This window comes from Rhynchophorus ferrugineus, unplaced genomic scaffold (genome assembly GCF_030347505.1).
Source record: "Rhynchophorus ferrugineus isolate W39M unplaced genomic scaffold, kcgeb_rfMv2 rfM10, whole genome shotgun sequence".
Lineage (NCBI taxonomy): Eukaryota > Metazoa > Arthropoda > Insecta > Coleoptera > Curculionidae > Rhynchophorus > Rhynchophorus ferrugineus.
The window spans coordinates 31,855,079-31,873,859 of NW_027472589.1; the positions used below are offsets into that span (position 1 = coordinate 31,855,079).

Genomic DNA, 18,781 nt, shown 5'->3' on the forward strand with positions numbered 1-18,781 from the left:
GATTGGTACACAACCATTTGTTTACAGAAGTCTTCGGTGAAATAAAGAAAACAAACAAGAGATTCATCAAGAGGATTGCTCTTCATCATGACAATGCGAGCTCTCACACATAGGCTCAAACAAGAGACTATTTGGGCACTCAAAATATAGAATTTATTGGTCATCCGCCGTATAGCCCTGATTTGGCACCCAATGACTTTTTTGTTTCCATCCGTGAAGAATAAACTGCGTGGTCAACCATTTTCATCTCCCGAAGAAGCTATTGAAGCGTCAAAAATCGTGTTTTGAAGATACCTCATTCGAAATGGAATAAACGCTTTGAACATTGGTTTAAGCGTCTACAGCGTGGCGAGTACATTGAAAAACAATAAAAATATATTCGCAGCTTAACTATTTCTTTTTTTCCTATTCCCGAAATATAAATAGTGACCCTCGTATTATGCTCGTTCTAGATATAAAAAATAGTGTCATTCGTTTACTCAGTCAAGTGTTATTATAGTTTGATGAATCTAAATGAAATCGAATTATTATGAGGGTTGATAGTGAAAGTTTATATGATACATAATGTGTAAAAAAACTCGAAGCAAAACCTTTATTCATAACAAGAAGGTAATAATAAGTGTTTGGTGGGTTTTAATAGGGTTTGTTCATTATTAGCAGCTCTAATTTGGTTAATCCATTGTTTTGTCTCTCTTTTGTGAGGAACTAATGCAATTTTAGCAGGTACTTGATGAAAAAAATATTTTTAACAAATAAATTGAACCAACCTAAAAAAGAAACTCACTAAAAGTAGTATAATACTAAAAAGTATAATCAAACTATGATTGTCAAACACAAAGAAAACGTTTTAAAATAAAATATGTACTTAATAATCGTCATAACAACTAAATAAAAATAAACAGGAACCTTATTTAACCTATCTACTACACGTATTTTATATTCTACTATATACACACAATTTAGCTTAATACCTACCTAAACCTATTCATCTATTTGCAATATTATTTTAACTGTTACGGTCGGTACGAGCAACAAATTAAATTTGTTTTGTTCGTAATTTAATTTTATGTATATATCACAAAATTATATTATTATTTTTGTATTGTTTGGGCTCGGCACTGGTTAGGGCTTTTGCAATGAACGACTTCGATTTTTCGTCACACCAGCTCAGCGATAACATTATACTCAAATATTATTTATTTTTTAAAATATTTTTATCGGTAACAAACTCTTTTGGGCGTCCACTGCGTTCACCGTCTTTGGTACTTATTTCACCACGTTTAAAGTTAGCATACCAATCCTTGATGACTTCATTAAGCAATCTTCTGTATAAAATATTATCTTAATTAATTAGTCTTAATCTAAAGCCTATTCTAAAGTCTACATATGTCCAGTAATCAGATCAGGAGGTGTTAAACGTTTTAGTCTACGCACGTCACTATCACGTCGCATATTTAGCTGATTAGCGAGTACAATGGGATGCACTGACATTCTTTCGAAGTACTTCACACAAACACGTTGAATTACACTCGTTATAGGTTCTAGAGGAATATCGCGTAGTATCACTTTATTTGAAATATAGTACGGAGCATCAACAATGGCACGCAACACCTTATTTTGGAACCGTTGAATGAAGGATATATTAGATTTGCTAGCTGTACCCCATAGTTGGATTCCATATGCCCAAATGGGCTTGAGTATAGACTCATACAGCAATACCTTGTTATCTAATGATAACTTGGATTTGCGCCCGATGAGCCAATACATTTGATATAATTTTAGTCCAAGTTGTTTCCGTTTAGAGAGTATGTGCTTCTTCCAGGTTAGGCGTCGATCTAAGTGCATACCAAGATATTTAACATGCTCTGCTTGGGGGAGTTGACGATGATTGATATTCACTGGTGGACATGTTCTACGCAGGGTAAACGTTATATGCGTGGATTTTAATTCATTGGCTTTAATGCGCCATGTCTTCAACCATAATTGTATTTGCTTCAGGTGGGTTTGTAGGTTTATTGATGCTGTGACTGGATCACTAAAAAGTAAATAAATTAATAGTAAATAAAAAAATAATTAAACTAAGATTCTTAACACAAAAAAAAACGTTTTAAAATAAAATATGTATATAATAATCGTTATAATAACTTAATAATAGTTTAATACCTACTTAAACCTATTCATCTATTTACAATATTATTTTAACTGTTACGGTCGGTACGAGCAACAAATTAAATTTGTTTTGTTCGTAATTTAATTTTGTGTATATGTCACAAAATTATATTATTATTTTTGTATTGTTTGGGCTCGGCACCGGTTAGGGCTATTGCAATGGACGACTTGCGATTTTTCGTCACACCAGCTCAGCAATAGCATTATACCCAAATATTGTTTATTTTTTAAAATATTTTTGTCGGTAACAACCTCTTTTGGGCGTTCACTGCGTTCACCGTCTTCGGTACTCATTTCACCACGTCTAAACTTAGCATACCAATCCTTGATGATTGATTTTCCTGGGGTAGTGTCCAGAAACTCGGCATGAAGCCAAATTTTTGCTTCAACTGTATTTTTCAATTCAAATTTCAAATTTCAAAAAGAATATGTATGTGCCTTTGAAATTTGAGAATTTCCCTCGATTTCCCAGTGCACTTTTTCGAATAAAAAAATAATTTTGAAAATCGATCCATAATTGACGAAAAAATCGGCGAACATACATATATTCAGTCGAAAATTGAACATCCTCCTTTCTTGAAGTCGGTTGAATAGTCAACGGATTAGTAGGGATGCCATTTTCTTTTATCACGACAATATTAGATGATACAAACATCTAACGTTCACTACATAGCCAGTATCTTTATATTAATGATGTAAATTTGGCTTCATATGAGGCTTGGGGACATCATTTGGTTCAGCGTTTCGCCCAGAAATCTCAGAAGTTCTACATTGAAGGAATTATGGTTTTACTGAAAAAGTAGCAAAATCGTCATATGTTATGTGTTTGCTTGTATCTTGATCAACGATATTTTCTGGTGAAAATGTGAACTATCGATGTAAGTAACTTTAGAAACACTGAAGTCTTGCTGTTGATATGGTGGCATCAGCAAGGTATAGTGTGCTACTGCAGATTGACATCAGTTTAAAACATTCAGCGACATATTGTTGCAAAAAAGACCACCAATAACAAGTAACATACGCAAAATTATACTCTTGCATGTCAACGATTGGCTATACTTAGCGAGAGTTGTAAAGGAAGAAATGTTACAGTTTGAGTGGGTAGTTTTGATGGTTTCAGCGTACTCATAACTGATTATGATACTCTCAACTTGATCTAAAATCAAAGAGGTTGATCTATAATACAATTATAAAGCCAATTTGGGCCTATGGGTTGCAAATATGGGGTTGCACTGAAAATTCAAATCAGTTAGTTATACAGCGCTGTCAAAACAAGGTTCTTCGATTGATTACCAATGCCTATCGCTATGTAACCAATGAAGAACTGCACGATGACCTGGAAATCAAATGGATTTGGGAAGTTGTGCAGGATTTCGCCTTGAAACACGAAAGAAGATTACTAAATCATTCTCACATGGAAGCAATGCAACTGCTGGACAGCGCACAGTATGTCAGGAGATTCAAACGAACAAAACCATACGAACTTGTGTGAACATTTAGTGTGTATTATTAGTGTAAACTATAGCTATAAGTTAATAATTAATAAATAATTATAATTTTATAATTGAGGAATTCATACTGATGTATTTTCTCGCACTCGTCTTGCTTGTTAATTAATCCAAGCACATAGGAAAAGTAGTAATAAATTAATTGTAATAATAATAATTAAGATTGTACTAAGCGTATCTAATAAAGATGTTATAAAAAAAACTGATTACTACTTGTTCAGATCGATGTATCATGGCTTGGGCAGCATACTGTTTCGGTTGACTGATGAAAAAATGAAAAATTTTTTGAAGTGAACAAATGTTCGGAGTGCATGCTGTTGGAATGTTATAATGGATAAAAAATCGCTATGAAAATCATCAAAAAAAAAGCAGAAATGGCTTTTCTCCGAACCATTACATGGAGAGAGACCGAGAGAGAGAGAGTGATAGAGACAGAGAGAGGTGTGCGAGTTAAAACAGTATTTTAATGGTAAAGGTATTCTTAATGAAATGTGTATGGTAAAGGCAGCGATTATAACCCGATATCGGGTGGGGCTTTCACGCCATTCCCGTCGGAACAATATGGAATGGGGCGACCGGCACGGAAATTGGATTTGGGACGCGATAGACCGTTATCGAGGACGATTATAAATTTTCGGGATATCGAATTAACTGGTAATTATTTCGGATTGTTGTGATGGCCATTTGCCATCGATTACGGGCTCCCTGTTCGCGTCGTCGATTTTTACCGTCCAATCAAATTTTCATCTAGGACGGGATTTAAAATAAAAATAAAAATAAATTACCAGGTGTACAGGAAAGTCATTTCCGGTTTTTCTAACAGATGTCGCTAGGATTAAGTAAGAAATGTTATGATTTGACACATAACAGTTCAATTGAAAAGTCCCCGACCTACCATAGTAAAACACATTTTTTTGGCAAAATTAGTTTTTTTTATTCAACATAATTCCCTTCAAGGGTGATACACTGATTATAGGGGCCCTCCAATTTTTCGATACCATTTTTGTAGTACGATTTGTCCTTTGCTTCAAGATAGGCCTCAGTTTCGGCGATCACCTCTTCGTTCGACAAAAATTTCTTCCCAGCGAGCATTCGTTTGAGATCTGAGAACAGGAAATAGTCGCTGGGGGCCAGATCTGGAGAATACGGTGGATGAGGAAGCAATTAGAAGCCCAATTCATGGATTTTTGCCATCGTTTTCACTGACTTGTGACACGGAACATTGTCTTGGTGAAGCAGCACTTTCTTTTTCTTCAAATACGGCCGTTTTTCGGCGATTTCGTCCCTCAAACGGTCCAATAACGCTATGTAATAGTCGCTGGTGATGGTCCTTCCTTTTTCAAGGTAGTCAACGAAAATTATTCCATGCGCATCCCAAAATACAGACGCCATAACCTTGCCAGCCCACTGTTGCGTTTTCTCACGCTTTGGAGCCGGTGCATCGTATGCAGTCCACTCGGATGACTGTCGATTGAGCTTCGGAGTGAAATGATAGAGCCACGTTTCATCCATTGTCACATATCGATGCAAAAACTCAAGCTTTATGATGTACACGTTCAGTTGATATCTTTAGAGTGTCTGCTATTTCATCCAATTTCATTTTACGCTCATTTAAAATCATTTTATGGATTTTTTAAATGTTTTCTTCCGTAACAACCTCTTTTGAGAGTCCACTGCGTCCACTGCGTTCACCGTCTTCGGTACTCATTTCACCACGTCTAAACTTAGCATATCAATCCTTGATGGTTGATTTTCCTGGTTCAGTGTCCGGAAACTCGGCATCAAGCCAAGTTTTTGCTTCAACTGTATTTTTTTCCTTCAAAAAGCAATATTTATGTGCCATCTATGTGCCAGGCCGGTGACTTTTCAATTGATCTGTTATATATAATAGATAATTTGCTGCTAAATTGTCGGTCGGACACAGATAATTGTCTTTAAAGTAGTCCTCCACCACAAATTTGTCATACTTTTAATTAGAGTGTGCTTTAAAAGCCTTGCCTTTTCTTTATTTCCATATATCATCCGACGCGACAAAGGAAGCATATTACACACATTCTTCATTCATACTATAGACTCCTTTCCGAATAGTCCTCGTAAATCATCAATTGCATTTTAACATTTCGGTCACGACAATGCTTCTGCATCAAAGGAATGTCATCATTATGTTTTCAAGAATCTGGGCGAGAGCTCGCATATGAAATATGGAAAAATTGTTCTCCATTGTCAAATTATTAACAATGGCGCACTCTGACTGGTTTCGTATCGATATTTTAAAGGCGTTTTTAGCTGGTAAAATGCTCATTCAAAAGTAATAATAGACTAAGTAAACTATACGAGGAAAATCTAATTATCGGTATTTTAATTAGTCCTTTGAATATCAGTCATAATCCTTTAATAAATTATATAGGGGATGAGCAAGTAACAGAAGAAATTAAGGAGAACTTGAGTAACAATGTAAATAACAAGTACTAACAATGTAAATATCCCCCTGAATGAAAGTAAAATATAGTCTTGTAAATTGTAAATTCGTTTTAGAATCAGGCAATATTTTCCTTCTCATTTTATTTTAGTTAAAAGAGTCACAATGCTGGTTGATTAGTTCGAATACGAAAACGAATGAGCGTGTCAGAGTCGTCTGGTTGTCAGACGTATGCAAAATTCTTGAAAGCAACAGTGAGAAGAGGTTATAACTCTAACCTATAAATTATTGTGGCTTTATAGTTAATTATAGTTTGATGTACTATAATGTTAAAAAAATGCAAAAAATATACAATTGTTAATTATGTTGCTAACTCTCTAGGGGACCAGTTCATAAAAAACGCCTAAAACTCTAAGACATATGTGGTACGAAAAAGAGTTAAATGTAAATATAATAAAACAACTCTAACCTACAAACTACTATGGCTGTATAATTAACTGTAGTTTAAGGCCTTCTATAATATATGCATTAGATATACTATAATGTTAAAATATATTATATTTGTTAACATAATTTCATTTACATATGAATATTGTTATTTGTAAAGGCCAACATTTTTTTGGACGGACTATATATTAATGAGAGAACACAGGTAAATTTTTTTTTTACTATTTGAGATTCCACAATCTGCCCTATAGGCAATTAGTATTTCTTATGTCTATATTATATTTACATGGCATGCAGAAAATCACTTCATTAAGCGTTCTTCTGTATAAAATCTTATCTTAATTAATTAGTCTTATTCTAAAGCTTATTCTAAAGTTTATATATGTCCAGTAATCAGATCAGGTGGCGTTAAACGTTTTAGTCTACGCACTTCACTATCACGTCGCATATTTAGCTGATTAGCGAGTACATTGGGATGCAATGACACTCTTTCGAAGAACTTCACACAAACACGTTGAATTACACTCGTTATAGGTTCTAGAGGAATATCGCATTGTATTACTTTATTTGAAATATAGTCCGGAGCATCAACAATGGCACGCAACACCTTATTTTGGAACCGTTGAATGATGGATATATCAGATTTGCTAGCGGTACCCCATAATTGGATTCCATATGACTAAATAGGCTTGAGTATAGACTCATACAGCAACACCTTGTTATCTAATGATAACTTGGATCTGCGCCCGATGAGCCAATAGATTTGAATGATGATTGATTTGATGAATGGATGTGAATATAGTAGACATTATATAAGAAATATATTTATTTAATACACCTATATAAACAGTTGATGACTCTATTTAAAAGAAATAATGAATTAATCTATATACAATAACAAACAACAACGTGGTTTCTTTCTTGACTAACACTTATATATATCTGACAGCTACATAACTCGAAAAACCCTAGAAACTAGTAACATTTCATTATTATACTTATCCCAGATTCCTTCTTTTAACTAAAGAAGAAATATATTTACTTTCACATTCTTTGCGTGGATAAAAGCAAAATAGCATCCGCAGGAGCAGGAGCTAATATATAAGAAGCTAGAATAAGCAATAGAATAATTATTCATAAAGGTTATTAAATATAACGATGAGATATACATATATATTACTAATATATACAATATTCATAAAAAATATAACGGGAACTAGTCTAATTAACTCTAAAACTATCGACGCAACCGTATTTTATAACAGATAACGGTCGAACGGGCCTTGATTAATATATAGTGTCAATGCTCACGATACAGCATTCGTTTGTTTCGAAACACCCCAATCCCATCTGACCCTTTTTAATACCAGCACTTAAGCTATTGGTTGTCGGTTGTTGGCCCTTTTCCCATGATTAATGTCTCTCTTTATGTTTCAAAATGCCGATGTGTTTTACTAACTCGCCGTTCTCGCCATTTTAATCGTCTCCTTTGACCTTTACGCGCCGGAGAAACATCTGTACGTGAAATAACTGACATTATTTAAATTCAATCAAGAGCACTGTATTTTAAATAGATTTTGTAGCTTGTTTTTTAGTAAGAGGAAGAGAATAACTTTGATTGTCGGTTCCGTAGTGTAGCGGTTATCACGTCTGCTTTACACGCAGAAGGTCCCCGGTTCGATCCCGGGCGGAACCATAACTATTTTTATTTTGGAAATTAAATTTATGTTGTTATTTGCTAACCGTAATTTTTTTTAAGACTTATGGACTGATTTTCAATATTCTTAATTTATTCGAAAAAGTGCACTTCCGAGGTTGTTCCAGTGGAACCAAATCAGGATCTGTTAGGGGAAGGGAAGGGAAGAAACAATCGAGGAGAATGGTCAAATTTCAGAGGCACCTAAAAAGTTTTCACATATTTTTTTATCTAAAATAATCAGATATTTGTGTATAATGTTATTGCTGAGTAGATGTTATGGAAAATCTGAAGCCGTTCAGTACAAAAGCCATTCAGTTTGCTTTTCAAGTGCTATCTATAGCATATAAGACCTCGTAGAAATATTGTAAATAATTGCTTCTATGGTATAAAGGTTAAAACCTTTAGCTGCCAAACGGAGGTCGCGTTAACGATTCCGTGCGGTGACATAATTTTTAATAAAAAAATTGAACCGACTTCAAAAAATAAATAAGGACCTCACTAAAAATTAAAAAAGAATCAATCATAGATTTTTAATACGAAAAAACATTTTAAAATAAAAATGTACTTAATAATCGTTGTAATAACTAAATACAAATAAACAAACACCTTATCTACCACACGTATTTTATATTCAACTAGCGACCCGCCCCGGCTTCGCACGGGTGCAATGCTGATACTAAATTAAATACACTACAGAAAAAATATGAACGTTGTATATAAAAACATAGCGGCCCGCTCCGACTTTGCACGGGCATAAAATATATATGCCTATGTCACTCAATGAAAACATGATTAAAGTCGATCCAGTATTTTTGGTTCATTCATTACTGCCCTTGGCCTGCACGCATTAAATTTGGAGTAAAACAATTCCTCTTCCCCTATACTTACTATGAAGATTTCCTGCTATCTTTGGAATATCTAAATTCATACAATTTTTATTACATTACACATTTTTAAACGCAAATTTTAAATTTGTAATATCTCCGAAAATATTTGTTTAATTTACATGCTGTAAGGAACCATATTGATCTATATTAATTGCACACTGTATTTAAGGTACTTAATTCGATAAGGATTAATGCCGTATTGCTTAAAATAGCTTCGTAAATAAGCCATTTTCTCACGTAAAAAGTAAACAATAAAAATGGTTAATGTGGGTTATCCCTAAAAGATAAACATATACCATCGCGGACTTTTTTGTAGACCTTTTTATGGTGTACAATACTGTAGTACATTAATTTGATCTAACTCGTAGGGTTAGGCAGCGTTATTGCTAATTGCTAAATAAGCCTAAAAATAGGTTAATTTACGACATCACGTTAGAAACCTCTAAAATTAGCAATGTTGCCTTAGTATATTATGCATGTATTATACATATAAACCTTCCTCTTGAATCACTCTATCTATTGAAAAAAACCGCATCAAAATCCGTTGCGTAGTTTTAAAGATTTAAGCGCACATAGGGATATAGGGACAGAAAAGGCGACTTTGTTTTATACTATGTAGTGACTATACAACATATTTGTCTATTTACAATATTATTTTAACTACCACCAAATGACTACTTTGAAGTTGGTGCCGAACCCAAACAGTTATATTAATTTAGATTTGTTTTCTTGCTAATTTATTTTATGTATATGTATATGTCACAAAACAATAATAATAAAAATAAGATAATTTTTTAAAGCCAAGTAATGTCTGCCTAGTTAATAGAAAATCCAATTGGATAGGTTTAAAATAACATTAGAGGTAAAAGTCAACTTGGGAGACCAGATAAGAATCGGAATTTAGGGTGGAGAAGTTGATCAAGGATATTCAGTACTCGGCGTTGCAAAATATCGAAGAAATCACCATATTCCAGATCACCAATTTGGTTTTAGGAAACATTTCTCGATAGATTAATTTCACAAAATTACCATAGATATTGCTGAAACTTTCGACAGAGTTTGACACGAGGGTTTTAGATTAAAATTATTCTCCCTGATAAATCCCCAAATATTCAAAACAAAATACAAGCAGGTATGTGAAAAGAGTCCTTCAGGGACAGAGCCAGAGAGACAGAGCCACAGGGACTAGTCTATTATTGGCTGTTACTAGCTCTTTCAATACCGTGAACTCACGTCATCTAAATTTATAGCGTCAAAACGTCGCAATGTTGTCCGTATCAACTCTGACTTTTATTTCAGTTTGGCGACATACCACAAAATTCTAATCTAAATAATATAAATAAATAAAAGTTTATTTTAACATTATAGTACATCTTATGCATATATTATACTATTTAAACTACCATTAATTATACAGTAAAATAGTTTGTAGGTTACGATTGTGTTTTATTATATTTACATTGAACTCTGCCACACCACCGATGAGGTAGAGTTCTACGATCGTTTTTAATGGAGTGGCAACCCCTGTAGGCCTAAACCACCTAATTAACTTTATTTTACTTTCATTAGAGAGCATACTTACCTTTTACGTTTAGTTCTTGTTTTTGTCAAGTTTCAGGTCATTTTGATATCACTATATTTCTCGTTACTTTCTTCTGTTACTAGCTGTTTATACATTTCTTGATAAAGCTATGTTTAATGACAGGGAAAATGCTTTAATATATTAGCGTATCTGCAAAACAGTAAATATTCCTTCTCTACTCAACGCATTAAGTCAAGATCTCATATTTGGAAAGTTTCATTCAGTCACTATCACTTCCTAAGTCTCTATTAAAGTCAACATCTAAGCTGTTACAGATAACCAATTTGGTTTCAGGAAACATTTCTCGATAGATTAATTTTACAAAATTACCATAGATATTGCTGAAACTTTCGACAGAGTTTGACACGAGGGTTTTAGATTAAAATTATTTTCCCTGATAAATCCCCCAATATTCAAAACTTAGGAAAATACAAGCAGGTATGTGAAAAGAATCCTTCAGGGACAGAGCCAGAGAGACAGAGCCACAGGGACTAGTCTATTATTGGCTGTTACTAGCTCTTTCAATACCGTGAACTCACGTCATCTAAATTTATAGCGTCAAAACGTCGCATTGTTGTCCGTATCAACTCTGACTTTTATTTCAGTTTGGCCTTGACAGACCACAAAATTCTAATCTAAATAAAATAAATAAACAAAAGTTTGTTTTAACATTATAGTACATCTTATGCATATATTACACTACTTAAACTATAATTGATTATACAGTACAATAGTTTGTAGGTTACGAATGTGTCTTATTATATTTACATTGAACTCTGCCACACCACCGATGAGGTAGAGTTCTACGATCGTTTTTAATGGAGTGGCAACCCCTGTAGGCCTAAACCACCTAACTAACTTTATTTTACTTTCATTAGAGAGCATACTTACCTTTTACGTTTTGTTCTTGTTTTTTTCAAGTTTCAAGTAATTTTGATATCACTATATTCCTCGTTACTTTCTTCTGTTACTACCTGTTTATAAATTTCTTGATAAAGCTATGTTTAATGACAGGGAAAATGCTTTAATATATTAGCGTATCTGCAAAACAGTAAATATTCCTACTCTACTCAACGCATTAAGTGAAGATCTCACATTTCGAAAGTTTCATTCAGTCACTATCACTTCCTAAGACTTTATTCAAGTCAACATCTAAGCTGTTCCAGATTACCAATTTGGTTTCAGGAAACATTTCTCGATAGATTAATTTTACAAAATTACCATAGATATTGCTGAAACTTTCGACAGAGTTTGACACGAGGGTTTTAGATTAAAATTATTTTCCCTGATAAATCCCCCAATATTCAAAACTTAGGAAAATACAAGCAGGTATGTGAAAAGAATCCTTCAGGGACAGAGCCAGAGAGACAGAGCCACAGGGACTAGTCTATTATTGGCTGTTACTAGCTCTTTCAATACCGTGAACTCACGTCATCTAAATTTATAGCGTCAAAACGTCGCAATGTTGTCCGTATCAACTCTGACTTTTATTTCAGTTTGGCCTTGACAGACCACAAAATTCTAATCTAAATAAAATAAATAAACAAAAGTTTGTTTTAACATTATAGTACATCTTATGCATATATTACACTACTTAAACTATAATTGATTATACAGTACAATAGTTTGTAGGTTACGAATGTGTCTTATTATATTTACATTGAACTCTGCCACACCACCGATGAGGTAGAGTTCTAGGATCGTTTTTAATGGAGTGGCAACCCCTGTAGGCCTAAACCACCTAACTAACTTTATTTTACTTTCATTAGAGAGCATACTTACCTTTTACGTTTTGTTCTTGTTTTTTTCAAGTTTCAAGTAATTTTGATATCACTATATTCCTCGTTACTTTCTTCTGTTACTACCTGTTTATAAATTTCTTGATAAAGCTATGTTTAATGACAGGGAAAATGCTTTAATATATTAGCGTATCTGCAAAACAGTAAATATTCCTACTCTACTCAACGCATTAAGTGAAGATCTCACATTTCGAAAGTTTCATTCAGTCACTATCACTTCCTAAGACTTTATTCAAGTCAACATCTAAGCTGTTCCAGATTACCAATTTGGTTTCAGGAAACATTTCTCGATAGATTAATTTTACAAAATTACCATAGATATTGCTGAAACTTTCGACAGAGTTTGACACGAGGGTTTTAGATTAAAATTATTTTCCCTGATAAATCCCCCAATATTCAAAACTTAGGAAAATACAAGCAGGTATGTGAAAAGAATCCTTCAGGGACAGAGCCAGAGAGACAGAGCCACAGGGACTAGTCTATTATTGGCTGTTACTAGCTCTTTCAATACCGTGAACTCACGTCATCTAAATTTATAGCGTCAAAACGTCGCAATGTTGTCCGTATCAACTCTGACTTTTATTTCAGTTTGGCCTTGACAGACCACAAAATTCTAATCTAAATAAAATAAATAAACAAAAGTTTGTTTTAACATTATAGTACATCTTATGCATATATTACACTACTTAAACTATAATTGATTATACAGTACAATAGTTTGTAGGTTACGAATGTGTCTTATTATATTTACATTGAACTCTACCACACCACCGATGAGGTAGAGTTCTAGGATCGTTTTTAATAGAGTGGCAAACCCTGTAGGCCTAATCCACCTAATTAACTTTATTTTACTTTCATTAGAGAGCATACTTACCTTTTACGTTTAGTTCTTGTTTTTGTCAAGTTTCAGGTCATTTTGATATCACTATATTTCTCGTTACTTTCTTCTGTTACTAGCTGTTTATACATTTCTTGATAAAGCTATATTTAATCACAGGGAAAATGCCTTAATATATTAGCGTATCTGCAAAACAGTAAATATTCCTTCTCTACTCAACGCATTAAGTCAAGATCTCATATTTGGAAAGTTTCATTCAGTCACTATCACTTCCTAAGTCTCTATTAAAGTCAACATCTAAGCTGTTACAGATAACCAATTTGGTTTCAGTAAACATTTCTCGATAGTTCACCAAGTTACCGATATATCTAATTAAGTTGATGGAGTTGATGGAATAAGTTTGATAGAGCTTATCCAAACCAAAGGTGTTATTGTAGCCAAAGCTTTTCCCAACATATCCAGACAGTTCTTGAATGTATATTATTGATCTGCATGTTTATTGTAATAATTCTTTGCCACCCTCTATATCAATTCATTTGGATTAAATATGCAGTAATAGGGTAGAAAATATAATACTCTGTAGTCATATTGTACAGCCATCTGATCTGCTATGCATGTTTTTTCAGTCCTATTTGTAAAAAATAAATTACATATATCGAGTAACAATTTGAAATAGCTCTTTAGCATGGCTTCTTAAAAATTTAATTTATGCATTGCAAGCCATTCCTTAATTACAGCCTTTGTCTATTCACTTGTTGGGATATTTTCCACCAATGTACTATAGTAAGGTGTATTGCTTATGACATAAACTGATAGTTCCTCCTAGTTCTTTAAGAGCTGATTCTCAAACCAGATATTATAAACATATTAAGAAAAACATGGTATGGTTAATTTCTTCATGGTAGTCATCCTTGGACCTGCAGGAGGACACTAAAGCGTCAGGAATAAAACCATTTCTGTTTCCAGCACGGAAAACTATATCAATATCAAAATATTTTTATTATCTCCTTATCATGAGTGACCTAATGTCCCATTCTCAATTATCCACGTGTCATCTAAATAAACAAATTGTAATAATAAGTTTTCTTTATTTTATTATATAATTTTAAAAATAATATTCTTTTAAGGGCAACGTCTGAAAGTTCCATTAGTTGGGTATATATTTATACCATTTAAATCCAATATTGTACGTCTACGAAGAGATGTCCTACATTACTCAAAGAGATGCATATTTCTAAGTTTTCTTCGGATACTTTCCAGACTGACAATTTTTTCTGAAATAATTGCATTAAATTATGTTTATTTTGAAAAAACTACTGGCTGTTTTTATACATTTCTTGAGGTGATCTATTCGTCATCCGCTTCGAATCTTAAGATTAGATTATTTTTTATTTTTTGAGATAATTTAGTCGCAATGCCCATACTAATATTCACTGATCTTACTCGGACTTCAGCATTTTCGACTAATAGTACGAGTCAGACGAGTAAAAATAAGTAGCTATTTTAAATTACTATTACATCCAATGTTTTGAAGAATTTGACACACATTTGACTGATTCGGTTGCATGTTTGAACGTATCAGACAGCACTGTGTCTCTTTTTAACTAGAATAAATGAGAAGGAAAATATTGTCTTATTTTAAAACGAATCTGCGAAACTAGACAGGCAACACATTAAATATATTTATAAACTTTACAGTATTTATTAGTTTAAAGTGTTTATTGTTCATTTACTAGATTGCTAAGTGTTTCTTCTCGTTATCTCTGACTTAATATTAGAGTCGTCTGATATAAATTAAGTTTGCGAGACTTATATTTCCATCAAAGAGCTAAAATCCGGTCACACACGGCGAAAACTACCCGTCGCGCCACTAGATGAAACGGTCCCGCTGCTGCGGCCACTTCGACATAATTCGATCGGCCAAATCTGATTTTCGATGCGGGAGTTGATCGAGGCGCCACCTAACCGGAAACTGGCCGACAGAGCGTACCGGAAATGCGATTTTTCGTGATGTTGACAAACTGCCATCCGACCGAGAGCAGGGGGGATGGGGGGTCGGTGGAAACGGCCGACGTACGATCGGACGTAATAAAACAATTTCGGTCGATTTTTCGTCGTTGGCCATCGGGAAAATTGCGCCTTCGCCATTTTCGATTAAGCTTTTATCTATTTTTTGTTGTCGGGCTAGTTGTAGTGCTGCAAAAGCGACGGCAACGTTTTGATGATATTGAATTTAGCTTGGTCGAATTTTCTACAAGTACTATACTACACGTTAAGTACTGATACATTGGGGTTGCAATATTAAAGTTGCGCCTTCGCCATTTTCGATTAAACTTTTATCTTTTTTTTGTTGTCGGGCTAGTTGTAGTGCCGCAAAAGCGACGGCAACGTTTTGATGATATTGAATTTAGCTTGGTCGAATTTTCTACAAGTACTATACTACACGTTAAGTACTGATACATTGGGGTTGCAATATTAAAGTTGCGCCTTCGCCATTTTCGATTAAACTTTTATCTTTTTTTTGTTGTCGGGCTAGTTGTAGTGCTGCAAAAGCGACGGCAACGTTTTGATGATATTGAATTTAGCTTGGTTGAATTTTCTACAAGTACTATACTACACGTTAAGTACTGATACATTGGGGTTGCAATATTAAAGTTGCGCCTTCGCCATTTTCGATTAAACTTTTATCTTTTTTTTGTTGTCGGGCTAGTTGTAGTGCCGCAAAAGCGACGGCAACGTTTTGATGATATTGAATTTAGCTTGGTTGAATTTTCTACAAGTACTATACTACACGTTAAGTACTGATACATTGGGGTTGCAATATTAAAATTGCGCCTTCGCCATTTTCGATTAAACTTTTATGTTTTTTCGTTGTCGGGCTTTTGATGATATTGAATGTGGTTTGGTCGATTATTCTACAATGTACTAACACAATATCTGAGTGCCTACTCTCTTTTGACTGAAGTAAATACATTTTTAAATGTATTACGATAGTTTTTTCATTATAAAAACGCATTTATTTAGAACAATTGGTACAATATATTACAGGTATATAACATTCCATAACCATGTGCCAGCTAGGCCATGCTGTATCGACACCGTATTTTTCACAACTCTTGCAATCTGTGGCTGAATGTTGTAATGCAATGTTAGTCGTTATTATTGGTCTTTTTTTGCAATAATACATCCTTCAACTTGTTCAGTTGAAGTCAGTGGACATCCGCAGTAATAGCTTCATTCGCTTTTAGCACTTCCGAATACACTCTACTTTGCTGATCCTACTATATGTTTTCCAAGACCTAAGAGGGATTTCTAGTTTATAAATTTGAAAAAATCGTTCTTCAGTCCATAAATTCTGTTATAGTTTTACGATAAAATATGCTTCAAATATGTTCATGAAATATTTAGAGAAGGCTCACAGCAATTTATGTTGGCAAAATACTCCAGAATTTAAAAGGAAACTGAACGGTGATAACTATCCTAAAGAAATTTTAAAATTAATATCAGAAAAAGGAAGAACGTGGAAGAAATTGCATATAAATAGAGTGATCTAGGTTTAAATCTATACTTTATTCCGTTAGTATAGACTCGAAGACTAATAGAAGCAGTGAAAAAGAGAAACAAATCATTACGCGTTAACTCCTTCCGACTTTTCTCGCATTTCATTAACAAAATATGGTTAATGATGCCGCAGAGTCGAGCGCCAGGCCAACCAGTGCCCGTTCGGTTCTTATTTTCCACCATTAAACCGACATTTCCAACCAGCCAGTCGTCTCCCGCCTGCCGTCACCGTCTCCCGCTTCCGTCCCTGCCTCAGTGCAAGTTTTCCTTTTATAACCCGGGGGGAATTGTCGTTATTCCGACCCTTGTTCTTTGTTTTAATTGTCGGGACGCCGTCTAATTCCCACAAGTTACGTTATAGTTTCCAATTTCTGAGGGCTGAGCGTTAGTTCAACGATTTCTGTCACATTTAACACGGAACGTCTTCAGTGTGTTTTATGAATGATCCGCAGGCATTAGCGACGATGGCTATAGGTTCGAGTTTAATGTTATGGCGGCGTGTCTGGAAGTGAAAGCAAGTGGAATGACCTTCAGGTGTTTTGTCTCCGGTTTGGCGTATCGATGCTAAGCACAAGAGATGCCAAAAAATACTCGATGGTTGTAGTAGACAGTGTCGAGCACTTATTTCAAATTAAAATATCGATATTCAAAATTTAAGATTTTTGAAAGAGAATATCCGATCATTGACTGAAAAGTCCTGGGCTTAACACATAGATGGCGCTAGTTTTATTGCATTCACCGCTATTTCAGTTAGTTTAATTCAGTTCAATACTGACCGTCAAAAGAAAACTGTTAACATTTCATGATATTTTACTCATAAGTTTGTGAGTTGTTGTGTTGAGTTGTTGAGTGATACGACTTTTGTTATTTTCAAAACAATGGATAAAAAGCAATTTCGTGTTTTAATTCTATACTGCTTCAAATATCGTTCAAACAAAGCAATGGCTTGAAAAGTATTGTAAGGACTTCCTTCCATTAGAAACAACAATAAAACGTTGGTTTGCTTACTTCAAACGTAATCGTAGAAACACTGATGATGCAAAACGCAGTGAACCAAATACCCAACACCAGAGAATATCAAAAAAATCCACAAAATCGTTTTGATTGATTGAAAAGTGAAGTTTCGTGAGTTATCTAACATCGTAAATATATCAGAACGTGTTGGTTTTACTCTGTTCAAAGTGGGTGCTTTGTTTGCTCAATGTTGACTAAAAGATCAAGAAAGTGCTGATAGTTCTGAGCAGCATTAGGCCATGTTTAAACGTAACAAATCGAAATTTTTGACATACAAATGAAAGGATGAAATATGAAACCATCACTTGGAGGTGGACAAGTGATCAGCATATTATTTTTTATTTATTAATTTTAATTTTTAGATTAATCCTAGAGACTTCTACTAACCTTAGTGGCATCTCTTACTGGATCTTGTGCATTGCCTCCCTTGATTTCAATGCACGTCCATTGTTGTTAGGGTTAGGGTATAAGCATACTTCATGTTTGCGCGTAGCTTGTGGTCTTTGGCTTTTTCCCTTGTACGTATTGCATGTTCATCATAGTTGGAGCTGGACAAGTGACCAACATATTATTGTCTATATTTATTTATTTTAATTTTTAGATTAATCCTAGAGACGCCTACTAAACTTAGTGGCATCTTTTAGTGGATCTTGTGTGTTGCCTCCTTTGATCTCATTGCACGTCCATTGTTGTTACTGTTAGGTTATAAGCATACTTCATCCTAACGTAGTTTGTCATTGCTATCAGCTATAGTTATTGTTTGTTTTATAATGATTGTCCGTCAATGTTATTGACTACTATGGACTAAGATTATTGGCTATTGTTGGTTATTATACTGGTTATTTCATCAGTGTTATT

The 18,781-nt window shown here is 34.1% G+C and overlaps 1 non-coding gene across 1 annotated transcript; it reads left to right on the plus strand.

The window, feature by feature from the left end:
• The first annotated feature begins 8,166 nt into the window (after nt 1-8,166).
• On the plus strand, nt 8,167-8,239 carry TRNAV-UAC (transfer RNA valine (anticodon UAC)). Its single transcript has one exon. It is a non-coding gene; the product is annotated as a tRNA-Val (tRNA).
• Nucleotides 8,240-18,781: the final 10,542 nt, after the last annotated feature.